Source organism: Leptinotarsa decemlineata, unplaced genomic scaffold (genome assembly GCF_025532065.1).
Source record: "Leptinotarsa decemlineata unplaced genomic scaffold, Ldec_3_MD MMD2_tig00026282_RagTag_RagTag, whole genome shotgun sequence".
Taxonomy (NCBI): domain Eukaryota; kingdom Metazoa; phylum Arthropoda; class Insecta; order Coleoptera; family Chrysomelidae; genus Leptinotarsa; species Leptinotarsa decemlineata.
In genome coordinates, this window is record NW_027412668.1 from 14260575 (window position 1) to 14276500 (window position 15926).

Below are 15926 nucleotides of genomic sequence, written 5' to 3' on the forward strand. Positions count from 1 at the left end.
TGAAATTCTAAAGATATCAAAGGAACATGTTGGACATCACGCATGAATATTTGCGTATGCCAAAGCTTTGTTAAAAGTGGGTGCCGCGCGAGCTCACAATCGATCAAAAACAACAACGAATTGGTGATTCTGAGCAGTGTTCGAAGTTCTTCCAGCTTGAAAACCAGAATTTATGCGTCGCTATGTGACAATGGATGAAACATGGCTCCATGGACTTATACCTCCGAGATCCAGTTATCCCCCGAAGACGATTGTGGATACTAATAATCGAAACGTCGTGACGTAACTTGGTTTGGAATCTTTTCAATTTTTATTTTTCATTTTTTGTTAATGATATTTTTTAATTTTCAGCTCTTATTATTATTTCAATTTTTTATTTTTTGGTTGTAGCTGTATGCTATTTCCTTGTAATTTAAGTTTTTTGTTAAATAAAATTGTTATTTCCGGTTAATTCTTTTATTTTTTTCAGGGATTTCAAATCAATTTATATTATATTAGACAATGGATGTCCGAACTGATGAAATACACCACGAAACATTAGGTTCGTTTCAACCTTGAGTCACCAACAGATTTCCAACAGTTTGTAAATCGTTGTCAACGCGCATGTCTGGTAGATATTGGTTTCTGATTAATTTGAAATTTCTGATTGCAACAGCTGACAGCTGATAGTTCAACTGAAGTTTGGCATGGAATTTCAACATAACCTTTAAAAATAAATCTAATCAAGTGTATTTCTAGAGAGTAGTAGTAGTAGACTATATTTTAGGAATCCTAATATACAATATATAGTTATGCATATATGAATAATTTATATACGTATATAATTTTACAGTGCGTCATGTATTACAATTTGATATATTCTAATAATAACTTTGAATACCTACTTTTAAGGAATTTACATGTTTTATTTCATCAGGTAACTTATTGAAACTATCAAGACCTTTAAAGAACAATGAATTCATTCCACTCTTATAGTTTGTTCGGGATCTATGAAATACATTACATGTTTTTGTGTTATATGAATGGATGTCACTATTTCGAACTTAATATCTGCTAAGATAGGCTGGTTGTATCCCACTCGAAATTTTGAAAATAAAAATCATGCTCAAATAATACATTCTTTTATGTACCGGCTGCCACTGTAGAGTATTCAACATACATTCAATAGGGACTGGTTACATCTCAAAATGATTCCCATACCTCGATTTTGTAGTTTCTGCAACTGTCCCATTTGATTTTGATTGAATAGATACATCAGTGTGGCACACTAGTCAAAGTGTGGCCTCATTATGCAGTTGTAACATGTTAGTCTAGCAAAGGTTGATGAAGATTTTGAAATTCTAGAGAAAAAATACTTTTTCTTACATATCTTTCTAATGGTATATTCGGCATGCTTATTCAAATTTAATTGATGGTCTATAATGAATCCTAGGTACCTACTTAATTTCATTTACAATTGTGAGTTGATTATTGAATATGCTTATATTAACCTCGTTAGTATCAATCTTTCTTTGATTCGAATTTGTTGTAACCATCATTGCCTTAGATTTATTGATATTCAATTTGAGTTTATTCACTTGTAGATATAATTCAATGATCTTTAAAGATATATTGATATTTTGTACAGCTTCTTTTAAATCACAGTTTTCCGTATATACATAGGTATCATCAGCAAATAAGAGTAAAAGAGGGTTGCATTATTTTACATCTCTATTCTATTTACTAATCAACATGGAACTGGGAGGTAAAAGTAGGTCATCGCAATAATTAATTTGTGTAATTAAAGAAGTTCATATTTTAGGTTCACTTAAAGAATTCCTAATTTTTCCTGCGCCAGCAAATACATAATTTATTTTATAACAATTTTTGCAGGTTATGTTGTTTTCAAGTTGCATGAACATAAAACAGAAACAGTAATACGGAATACGCATGCGTCAGATTAATAGTTAGAAGATAGATTTTGAACAGGTTTGAATCTTGGATGGAACAGAAAACTGATAGTTTACTAAGGTTGGAAACTCATGTTGGAACGCAATCACATTACTGCGCACAATCCTGACTGTCAGAAACTGTTTCTGACGCTGGTTGGAACGAGCCTATTGTCAACCACCTTAAAACAAATTATTCGAGAGTACTATACTGAAATTACTAACAATAAAATCGAGTATGCAATTATTGTGAGAGCAAATGAGTAAATTTATGAATGCAGACTACCATACAATATATTTACACAAATACACATACTCTCATATAACATGTATGCTCATACACATTAAATTAATCGCAGGTAATATAATTCCGAATTACAAATACTGCATATAAATAATATAATTTTTCCTGAACTTTCTAAGTGTTGATAATGGAAGACTTTTAAATGTGTTTTTATACAGGAATGCGCAAAAGTCCGGAATAAAATTAATATATTTTTAACCTACCAGTACCAGGAAAAAAATGCTGAAATACGTCAGTTGATTTCACGTTGTACGCATTTTTTGGCAATAAAATGAAATTTTTTTTTTCAACCCCTTAGCTGCAACCTTCCACAAATTTTTTTTCCAATGCAAACCTATGTCGTGTATGGGCTCATTGAAAAGCTCGTTAAAAATGAATCTGACCATACCCTTAATTTTTTTTTACTCATGTGGTTACCACGAAATGAAAAAAAACTCTTTTAAAACCAAAAGAGTTAGAAATACCTACTTAGTGCTATCTGAGGGACAATTAACATTGCAAAAAACAAATAAGTGGCGATGATGTACATTGCTCAACAATTGCTAAGGATCACCAGCACCTACTTTCTAAAAGTTTACAAATTTTGAGAACAGACCCACTGGACCAGGCACCACAACAAATTTTATTGATTTATGTGTAAAACTGATAACGTAATGTAGCATCAACATTCTGTGGATTTTATTTTTTCACCAAAAACTTACACATAAAATTAGTTCCATCCCAAGCAATTGTTGACCAGTGTACCTCAAAAAGAGAAAAAGGTTGTTGCATTTCTTGTACCAAAATGAATGCCCTGATGAGAAATATTGTCTTGACTCAGTTTTAAAATTGTGGCATTTCTGGGTGAAATTGAAAATATGTATGTTTTGTTCAATAATTGGGTACCTTCAAAGTGTTCTTTTTTAATTTGCTAAAGAAAAATGGTATTGTCAGAGAGGCAGTGTCTCGAAGTCTTGATATTGTTGGGATGTGGGGATAGAATGCGGAGTCAAAGTGAGGTGTGTACTTTATTTAATACAAAATATCCGGAAAATCACATTTCCCAGGCTACTGTGAGTAAGATCTTACACAAATTTGAAGAACATGGTACAGTGAAGGACTTGCCCAGAAGAGGCCGGCCACATGCTTTAGACGAAGATCAAAAATTGGACATTGCCGTATCTCTGCAGGAAGATCCACATTTGTCAACGGTTTCATTAGCTCAAAACAATCCTGCGTCTAGACGTACGATTGGGAGGTTTTTGAAAACAGAAAAGTACCACCCATATAAGATATGTCTTGTCCAAGAACTCTTGGAAGATGACTATGACAGGCGTTTGCAATTTTGTGAGGAAATAATGAGGCGATGTGACGAGAATAATGGGTTTCCACTTAACATACTCTTTTCGGACGAAGCTACTTTTTATTTACATGGAGTAGTTAACAGGCACAACTATCGATTCTGGAGTCAGGAAAACCCGCACTGGATATGCGAAGCTCGTACGCAGCGTCCTTAGAAAGTAAATGTATGGGCAGGCATCATCAACAACAAAATATTAGGGCCATACTTTTTTTAGGGAAACCTTACAGCTACACTATACTTAGACTTTTTACGCTTCGAATTAGTCCCTGCTTTAGCTGTTATGTTTCCCAATGAAGCAGATCCAGATATCCCCACTGAAACACTTTGGTTCCAACAGGTCGGCGCTCCCCCACATCTTGGTATTAATGCCAGAGAATATCTCGATGACATATTTGCAGGACGCTGGATTGGACGACGTGGTACAATTGAATGACCGCCAAGATCCCCAGACTTAACGCCATTAGATTATTTTTATTGGGGATATATGAAAGACGAGGTTTATCAAAATAGGCCGGCTAATATTGAAGATCTAAAAAGCAGAATTAGAGTGGAATCACATAACATACCGGCTGAGGCCATAAGGAATTCCGTAGACGGGTTTTACCATCGCCTAGGAGTCTGCCAAGTAGAGGGTGGAGGCCAATTTCAACATCTGATACGTTAATTTACCCGTAGATAGCACTAAGTTCGGTATTTGTAACTTTTCAAGAGTTTTTTTTCATTTCGTTGTAACCACAAAAAAAGGGTATGGTCAGAATCCATTTTTTACGAGCTTTTCAATGAGCCCATACATGACATAGATTTGCATTTGAAAAAAATAAGTTAGGGGAGGGTTGCAGCTAAGGGGTTGAAAAAAAAATTCATTTTATTGTCAAAAAATGCGTACAACGTGAAATCAACTGATGTGTTTCAGCGTTTTTTTTCCTGAAGTACTGGTTAAAAAAATATTAATTTTATTCCGGACTTTTGCGCACCCCCGTATAAATAAAAGTGTGAACATGTAAAATGTTGAACAATAAATATCGAGATGAAAATATGACGTTTCAGGATTTCAAAATACTCGAATATACCGATATACAGGTACTAAGTGCACTTAGGATAATATTATGAATATCTGAAATTACTTTCAATTTTCAATTATTGACCGTATATAGCGACGAGGCGATAGCTTCATGAATAGTTTTCAATCTTTTTTGAATCTCAATGCTGACGTTTCGTTTTGCAGTTTTTCGAGAAGGAGATTAAATACTTTTGGTGCTAAATATTGATAGCATTTTTGGCCTGTTGATTTCGAAGCGAAGAGTATTAAAAAATATTTTTTTTTTTTGTCTTGTAGTATAGGTATGAGAAGTTTTAATAAGTTCGGTCTTATTGAAGAACTGAGTTGTAAAAAGAGTGGTAAAAGAATATTTGTCTGATATAAAAAATCTCAAACTCTTCATAGATAGCATCACTCGCGTATCTGTTGTTTTTGAAAAGTATCATTCTTAGGAATCGTTTTTGCGTTAATTAAAGTGGCTTGGAATAGGTTTTGGAAACCCCTCCTCATCCGACTATTTCATATTTTAGGTGTGATTCTATGAATCACACCTAAATAAATACATCTTAGTGTTTTTACTAGATAATCTATATGTGAGTTCCATTTGAAGTGCTTATCAATCATTATACTTAGTTTTATCTGTTGATATAATGGTGAGGTTATTACTGATAGAAATTTGATTGGAGTTTTATTGCTGCTAAAAGAATGAAAATGTTTTTCCAAAATTGATTGACAGCAATTTATAATTCAACCATTTTATTATCTTGGGAGAATCATTTTCGATTTTATGTTTTAATTTCTGCCAAGTGTCACTTTCATAGAACAGGACAGTGTCGTCCGCAAAACTTATCATCAAATTCAGCTCCTGTGATGTATACATATATCGTCCAGGTAAACAGTAAAGAGTGATGGCCATAACACAGTACCTTGTGGTACACCACATGTAATTATTTGTTCCTTGCTAATGTGGTTTTGAATTCGCACTTGTTGTTTTCTTCCAGTTAAATACGATTTCATAAGATTTTATACTATACCTCTCATACCCATATCCTCTGAGGCTTGCAATATAATGTAATGATGAACAGTATCGGATGCTTTTGCCAAATCTACGAATACTCTGATGGAAGGTTTTTTTCAAGTCTATAGCCTTGTATATTTGAACTGTTTTTTATAGCATCCTGAGTTGATTTTCCTTCTCTGAATCCCAACTGTGAATCAGACAAAATGTTGTATTCATTCAGAAATGAGTTCATGAGCGAAAAATTGTATGACCGCTTCAATCTTTGTATCGCCATCAAAGGCAACTATATTGAATTATATAATCAAATTTCATAAAGAAAAGATTTTTTTCCTCTTCTCTATGTTAGCCTACGAACTTTTCAGCCCATCTGTTACATCTGGGCAACGAAAATTACACAAGCTCTCGAACGAAGGTTTTCGTAAAATGTATATAGTACTTTTGGAATCATATTTAGTCAACCGTAAACAGTTTGTTCGATACAATGGTTACAAATCGGAAGTGTATACGGCAACCATCGGTGTACCACAGGGATCTAATTTAGGCCCACTGTTGTTCTTCCTGTACATTAATGATCTGTGTACATCTCTCGATTGCAAGAGGCTTATGTTCGCCAATAATTTAAAATTATATACGTCCGTCACTTCTTTAAATGATTGTAGTTATTTGCAGATCCAGTTGAATATTTTTCATAGGTGGTGTATCAAAAATAAACTCCCAGTGAATATTCAAATGTAAAGCAATGACATTTACTAGGAAAAGTAATAGTCTTCACTATGCATATTTAATAGATAATGTAGAACTGCAGCGTACTGACGAGATGAAAGATCTGGCAATTTATTTTGATGCGCAGCTCACCTTTAACATACACGTTGGTCGTACAGTAAATGCAGCATATCGTGCATACGGCTTTATTGTAAGAAATTGTAGAAATTTCACAAATTTCTCTGCTCTAACAAAAATGTATTTGTGTTTTGTCCGATCAAAACTAGAATATGGATCTCTAATATGGAACCCCATATATGGACAATATATTTCTATCGTGGAGAAGGCAAAAAAAAAAAATTCTGAAATTTTTGAGCTTTAAAATTGATGGAGTATACCCACCTAGATGCCAAAACTATGTTTCTTTATTACAAAGATTTGACCTTATATTCTTATAAAAACGCAGGGCGCAGACTTCCTTAATATTTCTGTACAATCTTTTGAACAATAAAATTGATTCCTGTGAATTATTATCTTACATCAACATATTTGTACCCCGGCAAACATCTCGAAAAAGCTGCACTTTTATGTGTAAACGGGCGCAAACTATCCTTAAGCTTGAGGCACCAATCTATGTAATGTGCACGAACTATAACAAAATTTGTGAATGTTGTGATATTTTTTCCTGTTCTTTGGTCGAATTAAAAAATAAGTCTAGGGAGTGTTTTTTTGCCACCAAAAAGTAGTTATTTAATAGTACTGAAAATTTGATAGTGGTAGCAAAAAAAAATGTCAGCAGCAGTTACTTTTCAAACATAATTTTCTCAGTGTATTTCTGTTAAAATTTGTTTCCAATTACAAAATTATGGAGAAAGAACAAGTGAAAGCTTTTTGAAAAGCTGATGAAGAGGAAGGCACATTTTGAAGAGAATGGAACAAGACGTTTATAAGCGAAGAACTATTTTGTTATGTTGTGGTAACGCCCTTAATGCTAAGAAAACTGAAACTATTGAGTTGTTTGCTAATATCTGCACAAGCATTTGTAATTAAAAAAAAAAGAGAAAGATAAAAGTCCAACCTACTTCTATTGCACGTCGGGCAAATAGAAGTTTACATGCTGGCGCTAAAGAAATACAGGAAGGTAGGCCTTCACAGTTGGAAGTTTTGAGAAACAAAAAGAAGAGATTGAAAAATATGAGATCATTAAGTAAAAATATTGAGCTTAATCAACCAAATGCTATCAGCCATGGATGTAAACATTGTGCTACCTGTATACATATTTCTGCATTTATTCATATTTATTAAATAGGTGTTTATTAAGTACATATTACACAATGTTACCTACTGTCAGAATGTATGTATATGATACATTAAATTGATATTATACATTATATATTATTACCCAGCTTGTTTTCATTACTTTTAGAAAAAACCTACTAACCACTATTACCACTATGATCTACTGTCAGGCATTTTGAGTATCCATCACGAATTGTTGCGCTCACTGTCTGAGGAACGGGGATCTTGGCACGCAGTACATTTCCTAGCTCGTCAACGCAACCAGTAACGTTCACGGTGTAGGAAACGTAAAAATGCACACGGGACGCAGTTGGCCAGTGACGTGAAAAGTCTCGTTGGGAGCAGTTGATTGCTGTTTTTGGCGAAAGAGCACTGCGTCGCAAAAATTTTAAGTAAGTATTACTGCTACAGTTTTGTGTTCAAGTGTTTCTCTTCATTGCCAACAAGGCTGGTGTATTCATCAACAATGACAGTTTTTATTGATTTTCTAAACAGTTTCAGTGTAAAACACGTAATGTTGGGGATCCTGTGTCCCCTAGTACCGGACACAAAAATGTCCCTCAACACCGGACAGTTTACAAGTTGTTTTTTCTACTAAGCATTTATATTTAATGATTATAGTTATTATAAGTTGTTTCAGAGAATAGAAGAACGGAGATAAATCGAAATGGAAGAGATGAAAAACAAAGGAAAATGGAAAGTTTTCGTGACGTCCTGCGATACACAACGTTCCAACGAACCAATAATCAGCCGTCCCAAGCCGTCAACGAGGTTTGATCCAGACATTGTTCAGATTGCCCATAATTTGTCACCATTGTCGGATGCTGCCATAAAAACACTAGCAGTTCGGAAGAGAAAAAGTGGAAGAAGCGAAATTCTAACATCATCACCCTACAAAATTGCTGCTGAAGAAAAATAGAATAAAAAAACATTAAGGAAAAAAGAAAAGAATGGGATCCAAGTTCAAAACAGCAGAAGAAGAGAAGGAGCAACGAACCAAAGATGTGAAGGCAAAAGGAAAAACTCGACATGAAACAAAGAAAAAGGAACCATTAACTCAAATATGTAGTGTGCGTAGTGTGCTTAGAGGACCACGACGAAGACTAGATATAATGCTCTAGTTGTCAAGAGTGGGCTCATGAAGCATGTGCCGGCATTCCTGAATGTAAAGATGTGTATATATGCCACCGATGCACGGCGTTTCAATAGTGTCCGGCGCTAGGGGTTCGAAGTTGAGTCCGTCCGGTACTAGGTGCCAGTGCCAAAAAATTTTTATTCTTTGTACCAAAACTTAATTGAAGTTCCTGAATATATTCAAGCAAAAGGTTTATTTATGTTAATTGATTTTGATTTTATAATTGGTTGACTTGACTAATATACAGGGTGTCCCTGGACTTCCTCTTTTCCTCTCGGGAATGTATAGATGGGGTTAAAATATCTCCAGTACTTCATATAACTTTTTTTCCTAAAATCCTTCGTTACCAAGTAACGGGCCCTCGAAGTAACAAAATGAAAAATGTTTTTCTTTGATAACTTTTCAAGTGAATATTCAAAATCATCCAAATTTTGGTAATTGACTAAACAAATGAATTCCTTCGATGAGCTTTCATGCAGGAGTCAGTTGTTTTGCTACAAAGTCAGGAACGGACTACCCCCGATGGTCCACACCCCAAAACTTTGAAATGACAGATATTTTTCAATATTTTTCAACAAATTAAGGTTACTTGGACAATTTTATGAATAAAAGTACTCGTGTGGAAAGTCGATCGGAGCAACGAGTCTTGATAAAAATGTAGTTTCACTCGACGACATCAAACCCGCTCGTCCACCATTATTTGAAATGAATAATTATCAAAGCAGAAATAATAATGATAACGTTAATTCAACAACATTTATCCTGAGATGTCTACCATTATTCGAAAATATTAGTTTTTAAGGAAAATGGAAATGATAGGTACAATGTTCATAACGAATGTTTATAATGCAAACACGTTTAACTAACGAAACTCAAGAGCCTCAAGATAAAACAGAAATGAAAAATCCGCTACAGAAACTGCTCGATATGACCACCTTCTCTCTCTATACATTTTCTTAGTCTGCGAAGACACCCTCTCTGTACTTGAAATAGCATTCCAGGGTCGTTTCGTATGGCTTCACAATGTAATGTTATTCTATTCAACAATGCATCTCTTGTGTGAATAGGTGTAGCGTAAACAAGGCTTTTTAGATGCCCCCACAGAAAGAAATCCAATGGATTTAAATCCGGTGACCGCGATGGCCATGAATATGGCCCACCTCTACCAATCCATCTATTGTGGAAAATATGGTTTAGATGGTCACGCACAATCAAACTAAAATGAGGAGGACCGCCATCATGCATAAACCACATATCTCTTCGAGTTTGCAATGGAACATGTTCCAAAAGTCCATTCAAATCGTTCTGAATGAACTCCAAATAACGTTCTCCATTCAATCGGTCCTGTAGAACGAATGGTCCTATAAGATGGTTTCCCATGATACCAGCCCAAACATTCACGTTGAATTTCCGTTGGTGTTTGGTTTGCAATATCCCATGGGGATTTTCTTCGGCCCATATATGGAGATTATGAGAGTTGATAACTCCATCTCTACTGAAACCTGCTTCATCAGTGAATAAAACTCGATTAATAAAAGTCATATCCTCTCTTTGCCTATCCATGAACCAATTGGCATATTCCAGTCGTGCTGGAAAATCTTGAGGTGTCATGGCATGTACCTTCTGGATGTGAAATGGGTGGAGCAGTTGTTCCCTAATTATTCTATGAATAGTGGACTTGGATGTATGGAACTGTTCTGATAGATTTCTGATGCTCATTGAAGGATCATCAGCGACGGCTTCCAAAATATTTTCCTCCAATACAACGGTACGTACAGTCCTAGGAGCGCCCTCACCACCTCGTTTTGGCAAAACTGTACCTACAATAATATCGAAATAAAACAACGTGCTCAAATCAATTATCAATTATTACATACCTGTCTCCCTCAAGCTGCGATCGACACGCTCGAATGTTTCTCTTGACGGTACCGTTCGATTGGGAAAATGCTCGGAATACAGACGACGAGCTTCTGCAGCATTACAAAATGCTCGTCCATAAAATACATGCATATCTGCATATTCATTGAATGTAAACTGTTCGGCCATAAAAATTCAAAATATCCTATAGAATATTGACAATACAATGATAGTCATATGACAACGCACCACTCAACAAAACAAAATCGCATTCCAGTTTCTCATTTTTTATCAAAACTTTCTAAAAGGTTTTTTTGTCAACATCTGTGAAAGAAATGGAACATAATTATTCCCTGGATATTTTTCACCTGATCATGTGCAGCCGTTTTTGTAGTTCATTCGTTTGCTTTTTATTAGTATAGTAAATATTTTTTCCGATGTGCGTTTTTTCAGCTAAATTTAGATTCGTGTTAAAGAATTTCTCCCATAAAATTATAATTATCAGTGAAACTCCTCAACAGTTTAGCTGTGAAGAAGAATTTGAAACATTCGAATGTTGAGTTTCATGAGATTCAGATAACTGATCAACACGAAACGTGTTTATTCCACACGTATTATGTACATACAAAATATGGAATGAATTCGATATTTCATAGTAGAGTAGCTTGTTAGTTTAAAAACACCACGAATCTACAGAACTTGATATTTCTTTTGAAAAAATATCTGCTATCACAACTGTGACTTAAACTTCCATATAGGTACTGTACTTTTTGTTTACGACTTCATTTTAGCATACTTTGTATCATTCCTGTTATGAATGTTGTTGAATTAACGTTATCATTATTATTTCTGCTTTGATAATTATTCATTTCAATTAATGGTGGACGAGCGGGTTTGATGTCGTCGAGTAGAACTACATTTTTATCAAGACTCGTTGCTCCGATCGACTTTCCACACGAGTACTTTTATTCATAAAATTGTCCAAGTAACCTTATTTTGTTGAAAAATATTGAAAAATATCTGTCATTTCAAAGTTTTGGGGTGTGGACCATCGGGGGTAGTCCGTTCCTGACTTTGTAGCAAAACAACTGACTCCTGCATGAAAGCTCATCGACGAAATTCATTTGTTTAGTCAATTACCAAAATTTGGATGATTTTGAATATTCACTTGAAAAGTTATCAAAGAAAAGCATTTTTCATTTTGTAACTTCGAGGGCCCGTAACTTGGTTACGAAGACTTTTAGGAAAAAAAGTTATATGAAGTACTGGTGATATTTTGACCCCATCTATACATTCCCGAGAGGAAAAGAGGAAGTCCAGGGACACCCTGTATAAATAAAGTTACATTCCTCGAAGTAGTTTTTATTTTATTTTCTGAAAACCTTAGCTGTCCATCACTAGGGGACTTCCCCCTAACTAGTGTTTTAGAGAGTAATTTTCACATATTAACACATGTATGGACAATGCAATATATCTCAGAAAATATATATTATGGAATAGGTTTACAATCAGAAGGGACCTCCTCCTCCCCCACTCCACCTCCATCAGCCAGGGCACTTCCTGCGGCGGGCGCCAAGAGCTCCGCCTTGAATAACGGCAAGGAACCAGCTGCCCCTACAGGAAACCGCCCACTTGAGCACCTCCACGGGGGGAATCCCAAGAAGGCTGAAGAAGCTGCGCAACGACAGTAATGTCGCTGCATCTTCCAAAACCTCCACGAAGGCCGCCGTGAGACACCTCAATGTTGCCAAAGAGAGTGTGTGTTCGGCGAGCCTTGGCCTTCACCTGCCGATATAAAGGAGATGTCTCCTAGTGACCTGTCCACCTTCCTGAAAAGGGCAGAATGGACGATGAGGACAACTCTTCGGGAGGATGTACAATGGGTCACATGTAGCCTAAGTGCTGTGGTTCTACACTCACCCTCCCTACTCTACAGATACAGAATCAGTAGGGACCGGAGTACTATATCATGAAGGGGTTTTCGATTTGTAGATGTATATCAACCCTCGAACTCGAGTTGATATAACCTTTGAACTCTTTTTTGAATTGTTCGATATTATTAATTTCTGAGATATACAGGGTGTAACTGAATAAGTGTAAAACATTTAAGGAGGTGATTCCTCATCGGAAAAAAGATAGGATCTTTCATATAAAGAAACATCATTGGAGCATCCCTTGTTAAGATACAGCCCCTTAAAGGGGGTACATAAAATTTGTATAACAATTTCTTTCACAAGCACTGAAAGAGTTACAATATTGAAACTAACCTGACGTTTTGTACTACCAAAAAGACACTTAGCCAGTAATTTATTTGGTTTACCCCATTTTTGTAAGGGGTGGAAAACGCAACCCCTAAAATTTATTTCCAATGTAACTAATATAGTCTCCCTAGGCTACTAGTCCCCCTAGGCTACTTTATTTACAAAAATTTCTACTTTCCATTGTTGACACCGAATCTCAGATGTGTCATTTACCATTCCAATAAATACTCTATTTTGAGATAAGTTTTCACCTATGTCATCAGCCTCCTCCATATTACAGTTCTCAGAATGAACCAAATGAATATTCCGCTGGCGACACATTTTGTGGAAATGATTAAACTTACCACAGAAACTGCATTGTTTACCAGTAGCCGGACAGTTTTTACCTCTCATGTGTTGTGAGCCACACCTATAACAGAGACCTTTCATCTGGCTTGGTACTTCAGATCTCTGCTGCCTGAATGACTGACCTGACGAGCCCGCTACCTGGTGTTGATTTGGACATTCACTTGATTGCTGCCTTGTCTGGTGCTGATACGTATTAAATTTTCGCGTTCCTTGAAAAATTCTTGAATGTTTTTGTATACTACACACTGTTCTTTCTCCTGCCATCTCTTTCTCTTGTTTTTTGGACTCCTCAACCGACAAACATATTTGAACTGCCTTTTTCAGTTCCAATTCATCATCTTCTAATAATCGTTGTTTCAACTCAACCGAAATTAGTCCACTTATTAACACTGAACACGTTAAACTTTCTTCTATGTCTCCCAACTCACAGTTTTTTGCCCTATTCTTAAGTTCCGTTACATATTGTTGTACTGTTTCTCCCTCAGATTGCTTCCTATTGATGAATTTGTATCTTTCAAACGTAAGATTTTTTTTTCGGTTGAAAATGCTCTGGAAACTTTTTTATCAAAGGTTCAATTTTATCTGTTTCACCATCCGAAAATTGAAAAGTATTATAAATGTGCAATCCTTCATCACCAATGTATTGCAGTAATTGAGCACATTGCAGATCTTCCTTTTTTCTATCTAACTCTGCTGCCTTTAGATAATTTTTGAACTTTTTTATACAAAAATTCCACTTCTCCGAAACATTTCCACTCATGTCAAGTGGCGCAATACCTCGATAATCAGCCATAACTTATTTTTCACAACGTTTAAAATTCACACAATTTATTATATTTTTTAATCCTGTTCGCAGCGCCATGTAATGATTCTACGATTCCATTTTAACAACTGTTTATTTTGAGGAATTAAACATACCATTCAACAAAAACATATATATAAAAAGTGGTAGGTACAATGTGAATATACATGGTGGCACACACATACAAATAGGATCTATTTTAATTTATTATAATCTTATTATTTGTTTACCATTTGAAAATTCATTTCCGATAGCCTGTTTCATTCTAAACAAAAAATGTCTCTTGGGTTTTTTGCCCAAAATAAACCAGTTCGCAACAAAAAATTATTGTACGAACAACTACAGAGATACATCGTCATAAGTGCGAAGAGGATTTATTGTCATTTTGTAGTTAGTATCTGCATTGAACGATTAAAGGGTAATAAACAAAACTAATTTATTAATAACAAAACACACAACATGTAGAAATCATAGTAAATGTTCAGTATGTCTACCTTCAGACATTACGAATGCGTCTAGACGTCGGCGCATTGAGCCACGTATTCGCTCAAATATTCCTGGAGTCTCTCTGATTACCCTGCACGCATCGATTTTTTAAGTCCTCTACATCGCGAACAGGAGTACGATAAACCAAATGCTGTAGATGGCCCCAAATGGAGAAATCGAGAGGATTGAGATCCGGGGATCGAGCGGGCCACTTCTGTGTTCCTCCTCGACCTATCTACTGATTTGCATATGTTTCAGTTAAATGCTGACGTGCTACTTGAATAAAATGGGCGGGAGCTCCATCATGCATAAAAAACATATCCCTTCTGACGTCCAAAGGAACTTCCTCCGGGTGTACTGGATGCACTTCTCTTAAAAATTGAACGTATGCCTCACCATTTAATCTTGATGGTTAGTTTCGACAATAGCGTGAGGGTTTTCATCAGCTCAGATATGGTAATGATGAAAATTAAATCTTGTCCCAAGAAAAACTACATTCGTCTGTGAATTCTATCTTCTTCAGAAAGTCACAATTTCTTCTAATCATTTCCAGCATCCAATTGCAAAATTCAAGACGGTTCGGAAAGTCTCGCGGTAACAGTGCCTGTACTCGTTGCAGATGGTAAGGGTATAAGAGTTGTTTCTTTAAAATTCGAAATACCGTCATATGATCAACATTTAGCTGGAAAGCAATCTTTCTAGTACTGGTAGTAGGTTGTTTGTTCTTTAATCAAATTAAGAACTGCTTCCTCAAGCTGTGGTGTTCGTATTTCTCGATGGCGACCACAATCCTGCGTTCTTCTGTCGAATGAACCATATTCTCATAATCGTTGATGAAGTCGAGAAAATATTCTATGTGAAGGATGCTGCCGTTGAGGATACATTTCAGCATATCTTCTAGAAGCTTCTAACCAATTCCCCTGCGACAGACCGTAAACGTAATGCATATCAGCCATTTCCTCATTTGTGTATGCCATTTTAATAACAAGTGAATTATTAAAGTAACAAATTAAGAACAGAACAACAACACACAATTAGTATTAATTCAATTTCGAAAATCCACAAACTGACAGCGTCATACCAATTTAATTGTCACTAATAGCGACCTATTAGATAGATTTGTTTCGTTTTTTCGCATTTATAACGATGTATCTCTGTAGTTGTTCGTAAACTATTTTTTTGCTGCGAACTGGTTTATTTTGGGCAAAAAACCCAAGAAACATTTTTTGTTTAGAATGAAACAGGCTATCGGAAATCACTTTTCAAATGGTAAACAAATCATAAGACAAAAAACTACATTGGAAATAAATTTTAGGGGTTGCGTTTTCCACCCCTTACAACCATGGGGTAAACCAAATAAATTTCCGGCTAAGTGTCTTTTTGTTAGTACAAAACGTCAGGT

General features: G+C 35.5%; 1 protein-coding gene across 2 annotated transcripts in view; it reads right to left on the minus strand.

The window, feature by feature from the left end:
• Window positions 1-15926, minus strand: part of LOC111517383 (integrin beta-PS) — a 72401-nt gene that overhangs the window by 2555 nt on the left and 53920 nt on the right. The gene's annotated exons all lie outside the window — the stretch shown is intronic.